Here is a 19,833-nt window from a genome sequence, read left to right as displayed (position 1 = left end):
GCCCTGGGCTACAGGTTCCGTGAGGGCCCCTGGGCTACAGGTACCCTGAGGGCCCCTGGGCTACAGGTACCCTGAGGGCCCCTGGGCTACAGGTACCCTGAGGGCCCCTGGGCTACAGGTACCCTGAGGGCCCCTGGGCTACAGGTACCCTGAGGGCCCCAGGGCTACAGGTACCCTGAGGGCCCCTGGGCTACAGGTACCCTGAGGGCCCCTGGGCTACAGGTACCATGAGGGCCCCTGGGCTATAGGTACCGTGAGGGCCCCTGGGCTACAGGTACCGTGAGGGCCCCTGGGCTACAGGTACCGTGAGGGCCCCTGGGCTACAGGTACCGTGAGGGCCCCTGGGCTACAGGTACCGTGAGGGCCCCTGGGCTATAGGTACCGTGAGGGCCCCTGGGCTATAGGTACCGTGAGGGCCCCTGGGCTATAGGTACCGTGAGGGCCCCTGGGCTATAGGTACCGTGAGGGCCCCTGGGCTATAGGTACCGTGAGGGCCCCTGGGCTATAGGTACCGTGAGGGCCCCTGGGCTATAGGTACCGTGAGGGCCCCTGGGCTATAGGTACCGTGAGGGCCCCTGGGCTATAGGTACCGTGAGGGCCCCTGGGCTATAGGTACCGTGAGGGCCCCTGGGCTATAGGTACCGTGAGGGCCCCTGGGCTATAGGTACCGTGAGGCCCCTGGGCTATAGGTACCGTGAGGCCCCTGGGCTACAGGTACCGTGAGGCCCCTGAGCTACAGGTACCGTGAGGGCCCTGGGCTATAGGTACCGTGAGGCCCCTGGGCTACAGGTACCGTGAGGCCCCTGGGCTATAGGTACCGTGAGGGCCCTGGGCTACAGGTACCGTGAGGGCCCTGGGCTACAGGTACCGTGAGGGCCCTGGGCTACAGGTACCGTGAGGGCCCTGGGCTACAGGTAACGTGAGGGCCCTGGGCTACAGGTACCGTGAGGGCCCCTGAGCTACAGGTACCGTGAGGGCCCTGGGCTACAGGTACCGTGAGGGCCCCTGGGCTACAGGTACCGCGAGGACCCCTGGGCTACAGGTACCGTGAGGGCCCTGGGCTACAGGTACCGTGAGGCCATTGGGCTACAGGTACCGTGAGGGCCCTGAGCTACAGGTACCGTGAGGGCCCTGGGCTACAGGTACCGTGAGGGCCCTGGGGTACAGGTACCGTGAGGGCTCTGGGCTACAGGTACCGTGAGGGCCCCTGAGCTACACGTACCGTGAGGGCCCTGGGCTACAGGTACCGTGAGGGCTCCTGGGCTACAGGTACCGTGAGGGCCCCTGGGCTACAGGTACCGCGAGGGCCCCTGGGCTACAGGTACCGTGAGGGCCCTGGGCTACAGGTACCGTGAGGACCCCTGGGCTACAGGTACCGTGAGGGCCCTGGGCTACAGGTACCGTGAGGGCCCCTGGGGTACAGGTACCGTGAGGGCCCCTGGGCTACAGGTACCGTGAGGCCCCCTGGGCTACAGGTACCGTGAGGGCCCTGGGCTACAGGTACCGTGAGGGCCCCTGGGCTACAGGTACCGTGAGGGCCCCTGAGCTACAGGTACCGTGAGGGCCCTGGGCTACAGGTACCGTGAGGGCCCCTGGGCTACAGGTACCGTGAGGGCCCTGGGCTACAGGTACCGTGAGGGCCCCTGGGCTACAGGTACCGTGAGGGCCCTGGGCTACAGGTACCGTGAGGGCCCTGGGCTACAGGTACCGTGAGGGCCCCTGGGCTACAGGTACCGTGAGGGCCCTGGGCTACAGGTACCGTGAGGGCCCCTGGGCTACAGGTACCGTGAGGGCCCTGGGCTACAGGTACCGTGAGGGCCCCTGGGCTACAGGTACTGAGGGCCCTGGGCTACAGGTACCGTGAGGGCCCCTGGGCTACAGGTACTGAGGGCCCTGGGCTACAGGTACTGTGAGGGCCCCTGGGCTACAGGTACTGTGAGGGCCCCTGGGCTACAGGTACTGTGAGGGCCCCTGGGCTACAGGTACTGTGAGGGCCCCTGGGCTACAGGTACCCTGAGGGCCCCTGGGCTACAGGTACCGTGAGGGCCCCTGGGCTACAGGTACCCTGAGGGCCCCTGGGCTACAGGTACCCTGAGGGCCCCTGGGCTACAGGTACCCTGAGGGCCCCTGGGCTACAGGTACCCTGAGGGCCCCTGGGCTACAGGTACCCTGAGGGCCCCTGGGCTACAGGTACCGTGAGGGCCCCTGGGCTACAGGTACCATGAGGGCCCCTGGGCTATAGGTACCGTGAGGGCCCCTGGGCTACAGGTACCGTGAGGGCCCCTGGGCTACAGGTACCGTGAGGGCCCCTGGGCTACAGGTACCGTGAGGGCCCCTGGGCTACAGGTACCGTGAGGGCCCCTGGGCTACAGGTACCGTGAGGGCCCCTGGGCTACAGGTACCGTGAGGGCCCCTGGGCTATAGGTACCGTGAGGGCCCCTGGGCTATAGGTACCGTGAGGGCCCCTGGCCTAAAGGTACCGTGAGGGCCCCTGGGCTGCAGGTACCGTGAGGGCCCTGGGCTACAGGTACCGTGAGGGCCCCTGGGCTACAGGTACCGTGAGGGCCCTGAGCTACAGGTACCGTGAGGGCCCCTGGGCTACAGGTACCGTGAGGGCCCTGGGCTACAGGTACCGTGAGGGCCCCTGGGCTACAGGTACCGTGAGGGCCCTGGGCTACAGGTACCGTGAGGGCCCCTGGGCTACAGGTACCGTGAGGGCCCCTGGGCTACAGGTACCGTGAGGGCCCCTGGGCTACAGGTACCGTGAGGGCCCCTGGGCTACAGGTACCCTGAGGGCCCCTGGGCTACAGGTACCCTGAGGGCCCCTGGGCTACAGGTACCCTGAGGGCCCCTGGGCTACAGGTACCCTGAGGGCCCCTGGGCTACAGGTACCGTGAGGGCCCCTGGGCTACAGGTACCATGAGGGCCCCTGGGCTATAGGTACCGTGAGGGCCCCTGGGCTACAGGTACCGTGAGGGCCCCTGGGCTACAGGTACTGTGAGGGCCCCTGGGCTACAGGTACCGTGAGGGCCCCTGGGCTACAGGTACCGTGAGGGCCCCTGGGCTACAGGTACCGTGAGGGCCCCTGGGCTACAGGTACCGTGAGGGCCCCTGGGCTATAGGTACCGTGAGGGCCCCTGGGCTATAGGTACCGTGAGGGCCCCTGGGCTATAGGTACCGTGAGGGCCCCTGGGCTATAGGTACCGTGAGGGCCCCTGGGCTATAGGTACCGTGAGGGCCCCTGGGCTATAGGTACCGTGAGGGCCCCTGGGCTATAGGTACCGTGAGGGCCCCTGGGCTATAGGTACCGTGAGGGCCCCTGGGCTATAGGTACCGTGAGGGCCCCTGGGCTATAGGTACCGTGAGGGCCCCTGGGCTATAGGCACCGTGAGGGCCCCTGGGCTACAGGTACCGTGAGGGCCCCTGGGCTATAGGTACCGTGAGGGCCCCTGGGCTATAGGTACCGTGAGGGCCCCTGGGCTATAGGTACCGTGAGGGCCCCTGGGCTATAGGTACCGTGAGGGCCCCTGGGCTATAGGTACCGTGAGGGCCCCTGGGCTATAGGTACCGTGAGGGCCCCTGGGCTATAGGTACCGTGAGGGCCCCTGGGCTATAGGTACCGTGAGGGCCCCTGGGCTACAGGTACCGTGAGGGCCCCTGGGCTACAGGTACCGTGAGGGCCCCTGGGCTACAGGTACCGTGAGGGCCCCTGGGCTACAGGTACCGTGAGGGCCCCTGGGCTACAGGTACCGTGAGGGCCCCTGGGCTACAGGTACCGTGAGGGCCCCTGGGCTACAGGTACCGTGAGGGCCCCTGGGCTACAGGTACCGTGAGGGCCCCTGGGCTACAGGTACCGTGAGGGCCCCTGGGCTACAGGTACCGTGAGGGCCCCTGGGCTACAGGTACCGTGAGGGCCCCTGGGCTACAGGTACCGTGAGGGCCCCTGGGCTACAGGTACCGTGAGGGCCCCAGGGCTACAGGTACCGTGAGGGCCCCCGGGCTACAGGTACCGTGAGGTCCCCTGGGCTACAGGTACCGTGAGGGGGCTACAGGTACCGTGAGGGCCCCTGGGCTACAGGTACCGTGAGGGCCCCTGGGCTACAGGTACCGTGAGGGCCCCTGGGCTACAGGTACCCTGAGGGCCCCGGGGCTACAGGTACCGTGAGGGCCCCTGGGCTACAGGTACCGTGAGGGCCCCTGGGCTACAGGTACCGTGAGGGCCCCTGGGCTACAGGTACCGTGAGGGCCCCTGGGCTACAGGTACCGTGAGGGCCCTGGGCTACAGGTACCGTGAGGGCCCCTGGGCTACAGGTACCGTGAGGGCCCCTGGGCTACAGGTACCGTGAGGGCCCTGGGCTACAGGTACCGTGAGGGCCCCTGGGCTACAGGTACCGTGAGGGCCCTGAGCTACAGGTACCGTGAGGGCCCCTGGGCTACAGGTACCGTGAGGGCCCTGGGCTACAGGTACCGTGAGGGCCCCTGGGCTACAGGTACCGTGAGGGCCCTGGGCTACAGGTACCGTGAGGGCCCCTGGGCTACAGGTACCGTGAGGGCCCCTGGGCTACAGGTACCGTGAGGGCCCCTGGGCTACAGGTACCCTGAGGGCCCCTGGGCTACAGGTACCCTGAGGGCCCCTGGGCTACAGGTACCCTGAGGGCCCCTGGGCTACAGGTACCCTGAGGGCCCCTGGGCTACAGGTACCCTGAGGGCCCCTGGGCTACAGGTACCCTGAGGGCCCCTGGGCTACAGGTACCGTGAGGGCCCCTGGGCTACAGGTACCGTGAGGGCCCCTGGGCTATAGGTACCGTGAGGGCCCCTGGGCTACAGGTACCGTGAGGGCCCCTGGGCTACAGGTACCGTGAGGGCCCCTGGGCTACAGGTACCGTGAGGGCCCCTGGGCTACAGGTACCGTGAGGGCCCCTGGGCTACAGGTACCGTGAGGGCCCCTGGGCTACAGGTACCGTGAGGGCCCCTGGGCTATAGGTACCGTGAGGGCCCCTGGGCTATAGGTACCGTGAGGGCCCCTGGGCTATAGGTACCGTGAGGGCCCCTGGGCTACAGGTACCGTGAGGGCCCTGGGCTACAGGTACCGTGAGGGCCCCTGGGCTACAGGTACCGTGAGGGCCCTGAGCTACAGGTACCGTGAGGGCCCCTGGGCTACAGGTACCGTGAGGGCCCTGGGCTACAGGTACCGTGAGGGCCCCTGGGCTACAGGTACCGTGAGGGCCCTGGGCTACAGGTACCGTGAGGGCCCCTGGGCTACAGGTACCGTGAGGGCCCCTGGGCTACAGGTACCGTGAGGGCCCCTGGGCTACAGGTACCGTGAGGGCCCCTGGGCTACAGGTACCCTGAGGGCCCCTGGGCTACAGGTACCCTGAGGGCCCCTGGGCTACAGGTACCCTGAGGGCCCCTGGGCTACAGGTACCGTGAGGGCCCCTGGGCTACAGGTACCCTGAGGGCCCCTGGGCTACAGGTACCGTGAGGGCCCCTGGGCTACAGGTACCGTGAGGGCCCCTGGGCTATAGGTACCGTGAGAGCCCCTGGGCTACAGGTACCGTGAGGGCCCCTGGGCTACAGGTACCGTGAGGGCCCCTGGGCTACAGGTACCGTGAGGGCCCCTGGGCTACAGGTACCGTGAGGGCCCCTGGGCTACAGGTACCGTGAGGGCCCCTGGGCTACAGGTACCGTGAGGGCCCCTGGGCTATAGGTACCGTGAGGGCCCCTGGGCTATAGGTACCGTGAGGGCCCCTGGGCTATAGGTACCGTGAGGGCCCCTGGGCTATAGGTACCGTGAGGGCCCCTGGGCTATAGGTACCGTGAGGGCCCCTGGGCTATAGGTACCGTGAGGGCCCCTGGGCTATAGGTACCGTGAGGGCCCCTGGGCTATAGGTACCGTGAGGGCCCCTGGGCTATAGGTACCGTGAGGGCCCCTGGGCTATAGGTACCGTGAGGGCCCCTGGGCTATAGGTAGGTACCGTGAGGGCCCCTGGGCTATAGGTACCGTGAGGGCCCCTGGGCTATAGGTACCGTGAGGGCCCCTGGGCTATAGGTACCGTGAGGGCCCCTGGGCTATAGGTACCGTGAGGGCCCCTGGGCTATAGGTACCGTGAGGGCCCCTGGGCTATAGGTACCGTGAGGGCCCCTGGGCTATAGGTACCGTGAGGGCCCCTGGGCTATAGGTACCGTGAGGGCCCCTGGGCTATAGGTACCGTGAGGGCCCCTGGGCTACAGGTACCGTGAGGGCCCCTGGGCTACAGGTACCGTGAGGGCCCCTGGGCTACAGGTACCGTGAGGGCCCCTGGGCTACAGGTACCGTGAGGGCCCCTGGGCTACAGGTACCGTGAGGGCCCCTGGGCTATAGGTACCGTGAGGGCCCCTGGGCTACAGGTACCGTGAGGGCCCCTGGGCTACAGGTACCGTGAGGGCCCCTGGGCTACAGGTACCGTGAGGGCCCCTGGGCTACAGGTACCGTGAGGGCCCCTGGGCTACAGGTACCGTGAGGGCCCCTGGGCTATAGGTACCGTGAGGGCCCCTGGGCTACAGGTACCGTGAGGGCCCCTGGGCTACAGGTACCGTGAGGGCCCCTGGGCTACAGGTACCGTGAGGGCCCCTGGGCTACAGGTACCGTGAGGGCCCCTGGGCTACAGGTACCGTGAGGGCCCCTGGGCTACAGGTACCGTGAGGGCCCCCAATGATATTTTCAAAAGAAAAAAAATGAAGAAATATTAAATTTATTTTTACAAGGCTGAACAATATTAAAATTCAAACATTTGCTTTGCGGAGGCCCTCCAGCTGGCGGAGGCCCTCCAGCTGGCGGAGGCCCTCCAGCTGGCGGAGGCCCTCCAGCTGGCGGAGGCCCTCCAGCTGGCGGAGGCCCTCCAGCTGGCGGAGGCCCTCCAGCTGGCGGAGGCCCTCCAGCTGGCGGAGGCCCTCCAGCTGGCGGAGGCCCTCCAGCTGGCGGGGGCCCTCCAGCTGGCGGGGGCCCTCCAGCTGGCGGAGGCCCTCCAGCTGGCGGAGGCCCTCCAGCTGGCGGAGGCCCTCCAGCTGGCGGAGGCCCTCCAGCTGGCGGAGGCCCTCCAGCTGGCGGAGGCCCTCCAGCTGGCGGAGGCCCTCCAGCTGGCGGAGGCCCTCCAGCTGGCGGAGGCCCTCCAGCTGGCGGAGGCCCTCCAGCTGGCGGAGGCCCTCCAGCTGGCGGAGGCCCTCCAGCTGGCGGAGGCCCCATGGGCTGCAGCCTCTTAAGCCCATGTCGGCTCTGGCATCTACCAACAGCCTGGTTGACCAGGAGAGCACCAGATAAGCTGGTCGTAGGGCTGGGCTGTGGGAGTAGGTAAAGCTCTGGAAACGCATTTGAGGTACCATAACACCTGCCACAACACCCTCCATAACACCTGCCACAACACATGTCAGCAGCCGTTTCCTGACACAAATGTTATTTTTCTTCTGTTTTTATGTGTATTTGTTTACACAAACATACAAGGTGTGGTGGCCATACAGTGTAAACTGTAAGAGCCCCAAGATGTTGTACTGTACCTATTGTGTGTGGGTGGACGTGAGGACCCAGGATGTGTGGGTGGGCGTAGTGTGGGCGGGAGGACCCAGGATGTGGGGGTTGGTGTAGTGTGGACGTGAGGACCCAGGATGTTTGGGTGGGCATAGTGTGGGCGGGAGGACCCAGGATGTGGGGGTTGGTGTAGTGTGGGCGGGAGGACCCAGGATGTGTGGGTGGGCGTAGTGTGGGCGTGAGGACCCAGGATGTGTGGGTTGGTGTAGTGTGGGCGGGAGGACCCAGGATGTGTGGGTGGGCGTAGTGTGGGCGGGAGGACCCAGGATGTGGGGGTTGGTGTAGTGTGGGCGTGAGGACCCAGGATGTGTGGGTGGGCGGGAGGACCCAGGATGTGTGGGTGGGCGTAGTGTGGGCGTGAGGACCCAGAATGTGTGGGTGGGCGTGAGGACCCAGGATGTGTGGGTGGGCATAGTGTGGGCGGGAGGACCCAGGATGTGGGGGTTGGTGTAGTGTGGACGTGAGGACCCAGGATGTGTGGGTGGGCATAGTGTGGACGTGAGGACCCAGGATGTGTGGGTGGGCGTAGTGTGGGCGGGAGGACCCAGGATGTGGGGGTTGGTGTAGTGTGGGCGGGAGGACCCAGGATGTGTGGGTGGGCGTAGTGTGGGCGTGAGGACCCAGGATGTGTGGGTTGGTGTAGTGTGGGCGGGAGGACCCAGGATGTGTGGGTGGGCGTAGTGTGGGCGGGAGGACCCAGGATGTGGGGGTTGGTGTAGTGTGGGCGTGAGGACCCAGGATGTGTGGGTGGGCGGGAGGACCCAGGATGTGTGGGTGGGCGTAGTGTGGGCGTGAGGACCCAGGATGTGTGGGTGGGCGTGAGGACCCAGGATGTGTGGGTGGGCGTGAGGACCCAGGATGTGTGGGTGGGTGTAGTGTGGGCGTGAGGACCCAGGATGTGTGGGTGGGCGTGAGGACCCAGGATGTGTGGGTGGGTGTAGTGTGGGCGTGAGGACCCAGGATGTATGGGCGGGCGTGAGGACCCAGGATGTGTGGGTGGGCGTAGTGTGGGCGTGAGAACCCAGGATGTATGGGTGAGCGTGAGGACCCAGGATGTGTGGGTGGGCGTAGTGTGGGCGTGAGGACCCAGGATGTATGGGTGGGCGTGAGGACCCAGGATGTGTGGGTGGGCGTAGTGTGGGCGTGAGGACCCAGGATGTGTGGGTTGCTTTAATGCTGCACTGAGAGTTGAGTCAGCAGCTTTAGGGTCGTTCCTGATCCCTGCTTCACTATCTCCCTTCCTCCCTGCTTCACTATCTTCACTATCTCCCTCCATGCTTCACTATCTCCCACTCTCCCTGCCTAACTGTCTCCCTCTCTCCCTTCCTGCTTCACTATCTCCCACTCTCCCTGCCTAACTGTCTCCCTCCCTCCCTACCTGCTTCACTATCTCCTCTCCCTGTTTTACTATCTCTCTCCTTGCTTCACTATCTTTCTCCCTTCTTGCTTCACTTCTTCTCTTCCTTTCTCCCTGGTTCACTATTTCCCTTCCAGCTTCACTCCCCCTCTCTACCAGCTTATCTCCCTACCCCTTTCCTCCCTGCTTCACTCCCTCTCGCCCTGCGTCCGTCCCTCTTCCTTCTCACTCCTTGCTTCTCCCCCTCATTTTGCTCCCTGCTTTACTCTCCCTCCCTCCAAGCGCTCTTTAGATCTGAGAACTGCCTACCTACCTACCTACCTACCTACCTACCTACCTACCTACCTACCTACCTACCTACCTAACCTAACCTAACCTACCTAACTTAACCTACCTAACCTAACCTAACCTACCTAACCTAACCTAACCTAACCTAACCTAACCTAACCTAACCTAACCTAACCTAACCTAACCTAACCTAACCTAACCTAACCTAACCTACGTAACCTACCTACCTGCTTTCATCCTCTCCTTCCTCCCAGCTGCCTCTGCTTAGTTCTGTTGCAGTTTCTGCTCTTGAAGTGCTGCTTCTACTTTAGACTCTACTGTTTATGCATACTTGCTTCTGCTGACGCTGTTGCTGCCATTGCTGCCGCTGCTGCTGCTGCTGCTTCTGCTGCTGCTGCTGCTGCTGCTGCTGCTGCTGCTGTTGCTGCTGTCACTGTTGTGTAAGGGTTGTTGTGAATGTTAGTGTTGGTGCGATCATGGAGTGATAACCCATAAGATCAATAGATAAAACAGGAATAGTAGAAAATCGAGCAATAAATTTCTCACGAATAGAACACAAGAGCAGAAGTAAACGTAGAAAATTATAGCCTTAGCAAAGTAAAAAGTTGAATATCCCAAGGCATGGTCCTGGCGCCTATGTTGTTTCTCATCCTCATAGCAGACAGACAAAAACAAACCGCAGCTTCATATCAACCCTTGCGGACAGTACCAGAACAAGCACGCACGTCGCCTCTGTAAGGGACACTGAAAAATTACAAGCAAACATCAGTAGCGTCTACCATTGAGCAGTGGAAAATAACATGATGTTCACTGATGACAAATTACAGTTGCTCAGATCGGGAAAGAATGTTGAATTTAAGAGATGCACTGCGACGGAATACAGAGCACAGGAGAGCCATGTGATAGAGCGGAAGGAACTTGTGAATGGCGTGTGTACTTTAAAGATAAGTGTATAATGAGAACTATCAAAACAGGAGACCCTTGAAGGAAGGTTCCTTGATGCTGGTGAGGAGCTCTTGATTCAAGGAATCGGACTTATCCTCCCGTTCTTTGAATCGGCCTGGAAGGGCGCCAGTGTGGAAATGGTAACTTTGTCTGACTTTCTTGGGTTATCTTAGGTAATTTACATATATGTTAAACTATATATAATAATTGTTCTTGTGTGTACCTGTACCTAATAAACTTAAAACCTGATTGGCTCCTATTCCCCCAGGCGCTGTATAGCCCCTTACAGGTTTAGTGCTTCCTTTACATATAATACTCAAAATAAGAGAAATAATGGCAGTTGTGATCTCTTGTTTGAATTGTTTAGTGTTGAATGTTGTCTTCAAGGCAGGAGATAACAGTATATCAGAGCTGTAATAGGTACAGAGAGCCTTTGCTGCTCACATAGCGCTAGTGAAGTATTCAAATGACTGAAGAAGCTACTTGATATATACATGAAGCATATCGGAGGACCTAGTCCCAAATCTTCACACCACCATAACGACGCACTGGAGTCAGATACTGTGGACGTAAGGGTAATATAAATCCAGTCAAAAGCAGGAGTGTCATACCTAGAAGGTATACCTGGAGGGTCAACGCCCCCCGACGAGGTCCATGACCAGGTCTCACGTGCATAATAAGAGAATAGTGTCAACATGTGTCCCCCAAGACTATTCAACCTGCTACCAGTGGATATCAGAAATATTGTCGAAACAAATGTAGGAGTTCTGAAGAAGAGCCTGGATGACTACTTCCGCCAAGTGCTGGACCAACCAGACCGTGATGGATATCTGGACCTGCGGGACGGACACTAACAGCAACAGCCTGGTTGAACCAGCAGCCACCAAGCAAGCCTGACCTCAGACCCGGCTGCAAAGAAGGGAAAAAAATCTTCGGAACGGTTGCAGGTATGTCACCTGTGTGGGTGTTAGTAAGTAGCGGAGAGCTTATCATATGCTAATGATCACTATACGAGTGACCACTATGTACCAGTGGCCAGTATATACCAGTGACCACTAGGTGCCAGTGGCCACTATATACCAGTGACCACTATGTGCCAGTGGCCACTGTATACCAGTGGCCACTATATACCAGTGGCCACTGTATACCAGTGGCCACTATATACCAGTGGCCACTATATACCAGTGGCCACTATATACCAGTCACAAGCATATGTTGGTTTTGTTGTATTTTGCGAAGAGTTATAGTGGCTTGTGTCATACCTGTGACCGGTGTGGAATGTTGTCTACTGGTGGTAATACCGGCTGCAATAGCCACGCTGAATTACGATAATTGCTGAAAGGTTTTGATGTTGGTAGCGAGGTGACTGAGCTGAAGCCTCCTTGGTGTTTGTGTGTGATGAGGCGGGGATTGATGCGTCACTTGCCTTTGTTGGTGTGTTGGTGTTGTTGGTGTTGGGACTGTGGTTTCTGCTGGCGCTGCTGCTGTAGTTGACGTTGTTTTAGTGTGATTGTTGCTGCTCTTAGTGGTGTTTCTTGTAAGGTGCTCTTTTTGTTGGTGCTTCTGTTGTTGCAGTGTCTTGTGGTTTCTGTTTGCCTTGCTGCTTCTGTTGTTGCAGTATCTTGTGCTTTCTGTTAGCCTTGCTGCTTCTGTTGTTGCTTCATTTGTAGTTTCTGTTGTTAATGCTCTCTTTGAAGATCATAATTTTGTTTTGTGTTACAATGAAGGTGTTTGTTATCCCACTATCTCTCCCTTCTTTCACCCTTCCCTCTGTTATTTTCTCCTCCCCTCCCTCCTTCCCTGGCCCCCCTTCTTTCATTTTCCATCCCACTTCCTCTTCCTCCTTGGGTCTCTTCCTTATCGTACCTCCTCCCATTCCCCTCCTCTCCATCCTTTCCCTCCCACACCTTCCCTTCCTTTGTTCTTCCCCTCCCACACAACTTCCCCTCCTCATTCCTCCCCTCCCACTTACCTTCCCTTCCTTCATTCCTCCCCTCCCACATACCTTCCCTTCCTTCATTCCTCCCCTCCCACATACCTTCCCTTTCTTCATTCCTCCCCTCCCACACACCTTCCATTCCTTCATTCCTCCCCTCCCACACACCTTCCCTTCCTTCATTCCTTCTCTCCCACACACCTTCCCTTCATTCCTCCCCTCCCACACACCTTCCCTTCATTCCTCCCCTCCCACACACCTTCCCCTCCATTCCTCCCCTCCCACACACCTTCCCTTCCTTCATTCCTCCCCTCCCACACACCTTCCCTTCCTTCATTCCTCCCCTCCCACACTCCTTCCCCTCCATTCCTTCCCTCCCACACACCTTCCCCTTCTTCATTCCTCCCCTCCCACACACCTTCCCCTCCTTCATTCCTCCCCTCCCACACACCTTCCCATCCTTCATTCCTCCCCTCCCACTCACCTCCCCTTCCTTCATTCCTCCCCTCCCACATACCTTCCCTTTCTTCATTCCTCCCCTCCCACACACCTTCCATTCCTTCATTCCTCCCCTCCCACACACCTTCCCTTCCTTCATTCCTTCTCTCCCACACACCTTCCCTTCATTCCTTCCCTTCATTCCTCCCCTCCCACACACCTTCCCCTCCATTCCTCCCCTCCCACACACCTTCCCTTCCTTCATTCCTCCCCTCCCACACACCTTCCCTTCCTTCATTCCTCCCCTCCCACACTCCTTCCCCTCCTTCATTCCTTCCCTCCCACACACCTTCCCCTTCTTCATTCCTCCCCTCCCACACACCTTCCCCTCCTTCATTCCTCCCCTCCCACACACCTTCCCCTCCTTCATTCCTTCCCTCCCACACACCTTCCCCTCCTTCATTCCTCCCCTCCCACACACCTTCCCCTCCTTCATTCCTTCCCTCCCACACACCTTCCCCTCCTTCATTCCTTCCCTCCCACACACCTTCCCCTCTTTCATTCCTTCCCTCCCACACACCTTCCCTTCCTTCATTCCTCCCCTCCCACACACCTTCCCCTCCTTCATTCCTCCCCTCCCACACACCTTCCCCTCCTTCATTCCTCCCCTCCCACACACCTTCCCTTCCTTCATTCCTCCCCTCCCACACACCTTCCCCTCCTTCATTCCTCCCCTCCCACACACCTTCCCCTCCTTCATTCCTTCCCTCCCACACACCTTCCCTTCCTTCATTCCTCCCCTCCCACACACCTTCCCCTCCTTCATTCCTCCCCTCCCACACACCTTCCCCTCCTTCATTCCTTCCCTCCCACACACCTTCCCCTCCTTCATTCCTCCCCTCCCACACACCTTCCCCTCCTTCATTCCTTCCCTCCCACACACCTTCCCTTCCTTCATTCCTCCCCTCCCACACACCTTCCCCTCCTTCATTCCTCCCCTCCCACACACCTTCCCCTCCTTCATTCCTCCCCTCCCACACATCTTCCCCTCCTTCATTCCTTCCCTCCCACACACCTTCCCCTCCTTCATTCCTCCCCTCCTACACACCTTCCCCTCCATTCCTTCCCTCCCACACACCTCCCCTTCCTTCATTCCTCCCCTCCCACACACCTTCCCCTCCTTCATTCCTCCCCTCCCACACACCTTCCCTTCCTTCATTCCTCCCCTCCCACACACCTTCCCCTCCTTCATTCCTCCCCTCCCACACACCTTCCCCTCCTTCATTCCTCCCCTCCCACACACCTTCCCTTCCTTCATTCCTCCCCTCCCACACACCTTCCCCTCCTTCATTCCTCCCCTCCCACACACCTTCCCCTCCTTCATTCCTCCCCTCCCACACACCTTCCCCTCCTTCATTCCTCTCCTCCCACACACCAACCCCTCCTTCATTCCTTCCCTCCCACACACCTTCCCTTCCTTCATTCCTCCCCTCCCACACACCTTCCCCTCCTTCATTCCTCCCCTCCCACACACCTTCCCCTCCTTCATTCCTCCCCTCCCACACATCTTCCCCTCCTTCATTCCTTCCCTCCCACACACCTTCCCCTCCTTCATTCCTCCCCTCCTACACACCTTCCCCTCCATTCCTCCCCTCCCACACACCTTCCCTTCCTTCATTCCTCCCCTCCCACACACCTTCCCTTCCTTCATTCCTCCCCTCCCACACACCTTCCCTTCCTTCATTCCTCCCCTCCCACACACCTTCCCCTCCTTCATTCCTCCCCTCCCACACACCTTCCCCACCTTCATTCCTCCCCTCCCACACACCTTCCCTTCCTTCATTCCTCCCCTCCCACACACCTTCCCCTCCTTCATTCCTCCCCTCCCACACACCTTCCCCTCCTTCATTCCTCCCCTCCCACACACCTTCCCCTCCTTCATTCCTCTCCTCCCACACACCTTCCCCTCCTTCATTCCTTCCCTCCCACACACCTTCCCCTCCTTCATTCCTCCCCTCCCACACACCTTCCCCTCCTTCATTCCTCCCCTCCCACACACCTTCCCCTCCTTCATTCCTCTCCTCCCACACACCTTCCCCTCCTTCATTCCTCTCCTCCCACACACCTTCCCCTCCTTCATTCCTCCCCTCCCACACACTTCCCCTCCTTCATTCCTCCCCTCCCACACACCTTCCCCTCCTTCATTCCTCCCCTCCCACACACCGTCCCCGCCTTCATTCCTCCCCTCCCCACACACCTTCCCCTCCTTCATTCCTCTCCTCCCACACACCTTCCCCTCCTTCATTCCTCCCCTCCCACACACCTTCCCCTCCTTCATTCCTCCCCTCCCACACACCTTCCCCTCCTTCATTCCTCTCCTCCCACACACCTTCCCCTCCTTCATTCCTCACCTCCCACACACCTTCCCCTCCTTCATTCCTCTCCTCCCACACACCTTCCCCTCCTTCATTCCTCCCCTCCCACACACCTTCCCCTCCTTCATTCCTCTCCTCCCACACACCTTCCCCTCCTTCATTCCTCCCCTCCCACACACCTTCCCCTCCTTCATTCCTCTCCTCCCACACACCTTCCCCTCCTTCATTCCTCCCCTCCCACACACCTTCCCCTCCTTCATTCCTCCCCTCCCACACACCTTCCCCTCCTTCATTCCTCCCCTCCCACACACCTTCCCCTCCTTCATTCCTCCCCTCCCACACACCTTCCCCTCCTTCATTCCTCTCCTCCCACACACCTTCCCCTCCTTCATTCCTCCCCTCCCACACACCTTCCCCTCCTTCATTCCTCTCCTCCCACACACCTTCCCCTCCTTCATTCCTCCCCTCCCACACACCTTCCCCTCCTTCATTCCTCTCCTCCCACACACCTTCCCCTCCTTCATTCCTCCCCTCCCACACACCTTCCCCTCCTTCATTCCTCCCCTCCCACACACCTTCCCCTCCATCATTCCTCTCACCTCCCACACACCTTCCCCTCCTTCATTCCTCCCCTCCCACACACCTTCCCCTCCTTCATTCCTCCCCTCCCACACACCTTCCCCTCCTTCATTCCTCTCCTCCCACACACCTTCCCCTCCTTCATTCCTCCCCTCCCACACACCTTCCCCTCCTTCATTCCTCTCCTCCCACACACCTTCCCCTCCTTCATTCCTCTCCTCCCACACACCTTCCCCTCCTTCATTCCTCCCCTCCCACACACCTTCCCCTCCTTCATTCCTCTCCTCCCACACACCTTCCCCTCCTTCATTCCTCCCCTCCCACACACCTTCCCCTCCTTCATTCCTCCCCTCCCACACACCTTCCCCTCCTTCATTCCTCTCCTCCCACACACCTTCCCCTCCTTCATTCCTCCCCTCCCACACACCTTCCCCTCCTTCATTCCTCTCCCACACACCTCCCTCCTTCACACACACTTCCCCTCCTTCATTCCTCCCCTCCCACACACCTTCCCCTCCTTCATTCCTCCCCTCCCACACACCTTCCCCTCCTTCATTCCTCTCCTCCCACACACCTTCCCCTCCTTCATTCCTCCCCTCCCACACACCTTCCCCTCCTTCATTCCTCTCCTCCCACACACCTTCCCCTCCTTCATTCCTCCCCTCCCACACACCTTCCCCTCCTTCATTCCTCCCCTCCCACACACCTTCCCCTCCTTCATTCCTCTCCTCCCACACACCTTCCCCTCCTTCATTCCTCCCCTCCCACACACCTTCCCCTCCTTCATTCCTCCCCTCCCACACACCTTCCCCTCCTTCATTCCTCCCCTCCCACACACCTTCCCCTCGCCCTCTTCTCCAGGTACCTCCACAAAACATTAAAGCTACATAAGGCAAGTGGACAACCTGCATTGTTATTCAAGTGAGCATCACGTTGCAGCCTGGCGGGGCTACACTGTCAGCCTGAAATATGTGAGCAAGTATTGATTTGTGTGTGTGTGTGTGTGTATGTGTGTGTGTGTGTGTGTGTGTGTGTGTGTGTGTGTGTGTGTGTGTGTGTGTGTGTGTGTCTTTGTGTGTGTGTGTGTGTGTGTGTGTGTGTGTGTGTGTGTGTGTGTGTGTGTGTGTGTGTGTGTGTGTGTGTGTGTGTGTGTCTTTGTGTGTGTGTGTGTGTGTGTGTGTGTGTGTGTGTGTGTGTGTGTGTGTGTGTGTGTGTGTGTGTGTGTCTTTGTGTGTGTGTGTGTGTGTGTGTGTGTGTGTGTGTGTGTGTGTGTGTGTGTGTGTGTGTCTTTGTGTGTGTGTGTGTGTTTGTGTGTGTGTGTGTGTGTGTGTGTGTGTGTGTGTGTGTGTGTGTGTGTGTATAAAATTATGTTCATTGTCTGGGAGTGTATAGCTATTGTTTTCACACACTGTTCCGCTTCCGGTTTTTTTTACCAGTTTATATTATTATTATTATTATTGTCATTATTATTATCACGCGTGTTGTATTAAATGTCATCCAATTTTGTAAAAATCTTTGTATCCTGCAAATAAAATATCATTATTATTGTTATTATTATTGTTGTTATTAAATTCATGAGAGAACAATAAAGCCGAGGGGCCATACAGCGCCAGCAGAATGAGACGGTCAGATTTAATCCAGAGAAAGAGAGTGTAGTTCCAATTCCTTGGATCAAGAGCCCTCACTCTACACAGCTGATAATTAACACCAGAAATATCGCTTCCACATTTACATTGTGACTAATTTAATTGGAATAAGAGACGTCTACCTACTTGGAGTCTAGAGGGTATTCCGATGATCAGCGCCCCCGCGGCCCGGTCCACGACCAGGCTGTGTTGTACAGGAATGGTATACAATACCGACAAGATAAAAATTAGACACGTGCAACATCTGGGTAGCTTTATTGTAGACATTTCGCCAACCAGTGGCTTTATCAGTACAAATTCAGTACTTAATTGGAAGACAGAACCATATACAAAAAAATGAGGTAATCAGTCCCTCAGTCTAGGAGCCTGAGGGACTGATTACGACATATGTTGACTTGGGCCGGTGGGGGACTTGGACCTGCCTCGCATGGGCCAGTAGGCCTGCTGCAGTGTTCCTTCTTTCTTATGTTCTTACATGTGTAATAGGTATCTTTATTCCGAAACATTTCGCTTACACAGTAGGCTGCTTCAGTTGAGAACAGAAGAAGTAGAAGAAGCAGGAGAGATGTGAAGGCGACGTAATCAGTCCGTCACCCTTGAAGACGTAGTTTTGAGGTGGTCAGTCCCTAGTTGATCAGGCCCTGATCCATCGGGAGGCCTGGTCATGGACCGGGCCGCGGGGGCGTTGATCCCCGGAATAACCTCCAGGTAACCTCCAGGTTATATACTGTCAAAAGGTGAGGCGCAGCCCACTAGTACAAGAAAGAATGTAATCATGGAGAGGGCAGCTCTCTCTCAGATCCATCCCTTCTTATCAACCTGTTGATATTGTATACAATTTTTATATATTTACAACATATGTTATTCTAGCATGACTGGGGTGTTCCACTACACTGTGTATGTTATTCTAGCATGACTGGGGTGTTTCACTACACTGTGTATGTTATTCTAGCATGACTGGGGTGTTCCACTACACTGTGTATGTTATTCTAGCATGACTGGGGTGTTTCACTACACTGTGTATGTTATTCTAGCATGACTGGGGTGTTCCACTACACTGTGTATGTTATTCTAGCATGACTGGGGTGTTCCACTACACTGTGTATGTTATTCTAGCATGACTGGGGTGTTCCACTACACTGTGTATGTTATTCTAGCATGACTGGGGTGTTTCACTACAATGTGTATGTTATTCTAGCATGACTGGGGTGTTCCACTGCACTGTGTATGTTATTCTAGCATGACTGGGGTGTTCCACTACACTGTGTATGTTATTCTAGCATGACTGGGGTGTTCCACTACACTGTGTATGTTATTCTAGCATGACTGGGGTGTTTCACTACACTGTGTATGTTATTCTAGCATGACTGGGGTGTTTCACTACACTGTGTATGTTATTCTAGCATGACTGGGGTGTTCCACTACACTGTGTATGTTATTCTAGCATGACTGGGGTGTTTCACTACACTGTGTATGTTATTCTAGCAGGATTGGAGTTTTGTAAGCCATTTTTCTCCCCTGGATGTCACCCACAACATTCTGCAAACACACCCACGTATTACTGCTAGGTAGACAGAGGCAACAACTGTGTGGAGAAGCGTGCCCATATGCTTGTCCGTGCCAGAACTCGACCCTGGGATAGGCGCAGCAACAGAAGGGAGGGATGGGTGGGTTGGGGGAAGGGTCTTGTGTGGGTGGGGAGAGGAGAGAGAAGAGCGTGGGGGGAGGTGGGGAGTGAAGAGGAACTGCACCACTCACAGGATTCCTGGGTGTTCATCCCCCCTACCCCCATTCCCCCCGCTCATAATTAATCTCTGGGAGGCAGAGAGTGGAAGGGGTGGTGGGTGGCGGTGGAGGGAAAGAGCTAGGGAGGGGGATTTCAAACCCATTTAGGTTAAAGGGAATGTTGTGAGAGGCGGGGGAGGGTTGCTGGTCTCCCTCCTCCTCCTCCTCCTCCTCCTCCTCCTCCTCCTCCTCCTCCTGCTGCTGCTGCTGCTGCTGTCTCCCTGCTATTACTGCTGCTGTTTCCCAGCTAGCAGTTTACTGCTGCTGCGTCTTCCTGCTGTTGCTGCTGCTGCTGCTGGTGTCTCCCCATTAGCTGACTTCTATTGCACTGGTACTGCTGCTGCTGCTGCTGCTGCTGCTGTTGCTGTTGCTGTTGCTGTTGCTGTTGCTGTTGCGTTCTTTACCACGTTCTCACAAAGCAAACAGCTCTCCTTGTGCTTAGAATATGCAAGATGCTTCAATATTCCCATGAAGAAAATACAAGGGTGCATGTAGGTCTGACAGTCTTCCCTTTGAGGCAGCACAGTATACTGCTATATATATATATATATATATATATATATATATATATATATATATATATATATATATATATATATATATATATATATATATATCGCACAGTATACTGATATACATCACACACTCAGGTCCATGAAAAATAAAAGGTTTCGTAATCAGTTTAGTACCAGAACTGAGAGGAATGCATTATGAGGAGAGGTTGAGGGAACTGAACCTGACCACCTTGAGGAAGAGTAGGCTGTGGGATGCACCATAACCACTTATACAACAGCTCTCAGCCTCTGGGTGAGCTGAGGTAGGATAACAGCTCTCAGCCTCTGGGTGAGCTGAGGTAGGATAACAGCTCTCAGCCTCTGGGTGAGCTGAGGTAGGATAACAGCTCTCAGCCTCTGGGTGAGCTG

At 57.8% G+C, this 19,833-nt stretch overlaps 1 protein-coding gene across 5 annotated transcripts in view; it reads left to right on the top strand.

Moving 5' to 3' along the window:
* Positions 1 to 19,833, top strand: part of Kdm3 (Lysine demethylase 3) — a 1,464,865-nt gene that overhangs the window by 961,811 nt on the left and 483,221 nt on the right. The window lies entirely within an intron of this gene.

The sequence above is a fragment of the Cherax quadricarinatus genome, chromosome 64 (assembly GCF_038502225.1).
Source record: "Cherax quadricarinatus isolate ZL_2023a chromosome 64, ASM3850222v1, whole genome shotgun sequence".
NCBI classification, from domain to species: Eukaryota; Metazoa; Arthropoda; class Malacostraca; order Decapoda; family Parastacidae; genus Cherax; species Cherax quadricarinatus.
Note: the sequence above shows the minus strand (reverse complement) of the source record. Positions and strands in the feature narration are given on the sequence as shown.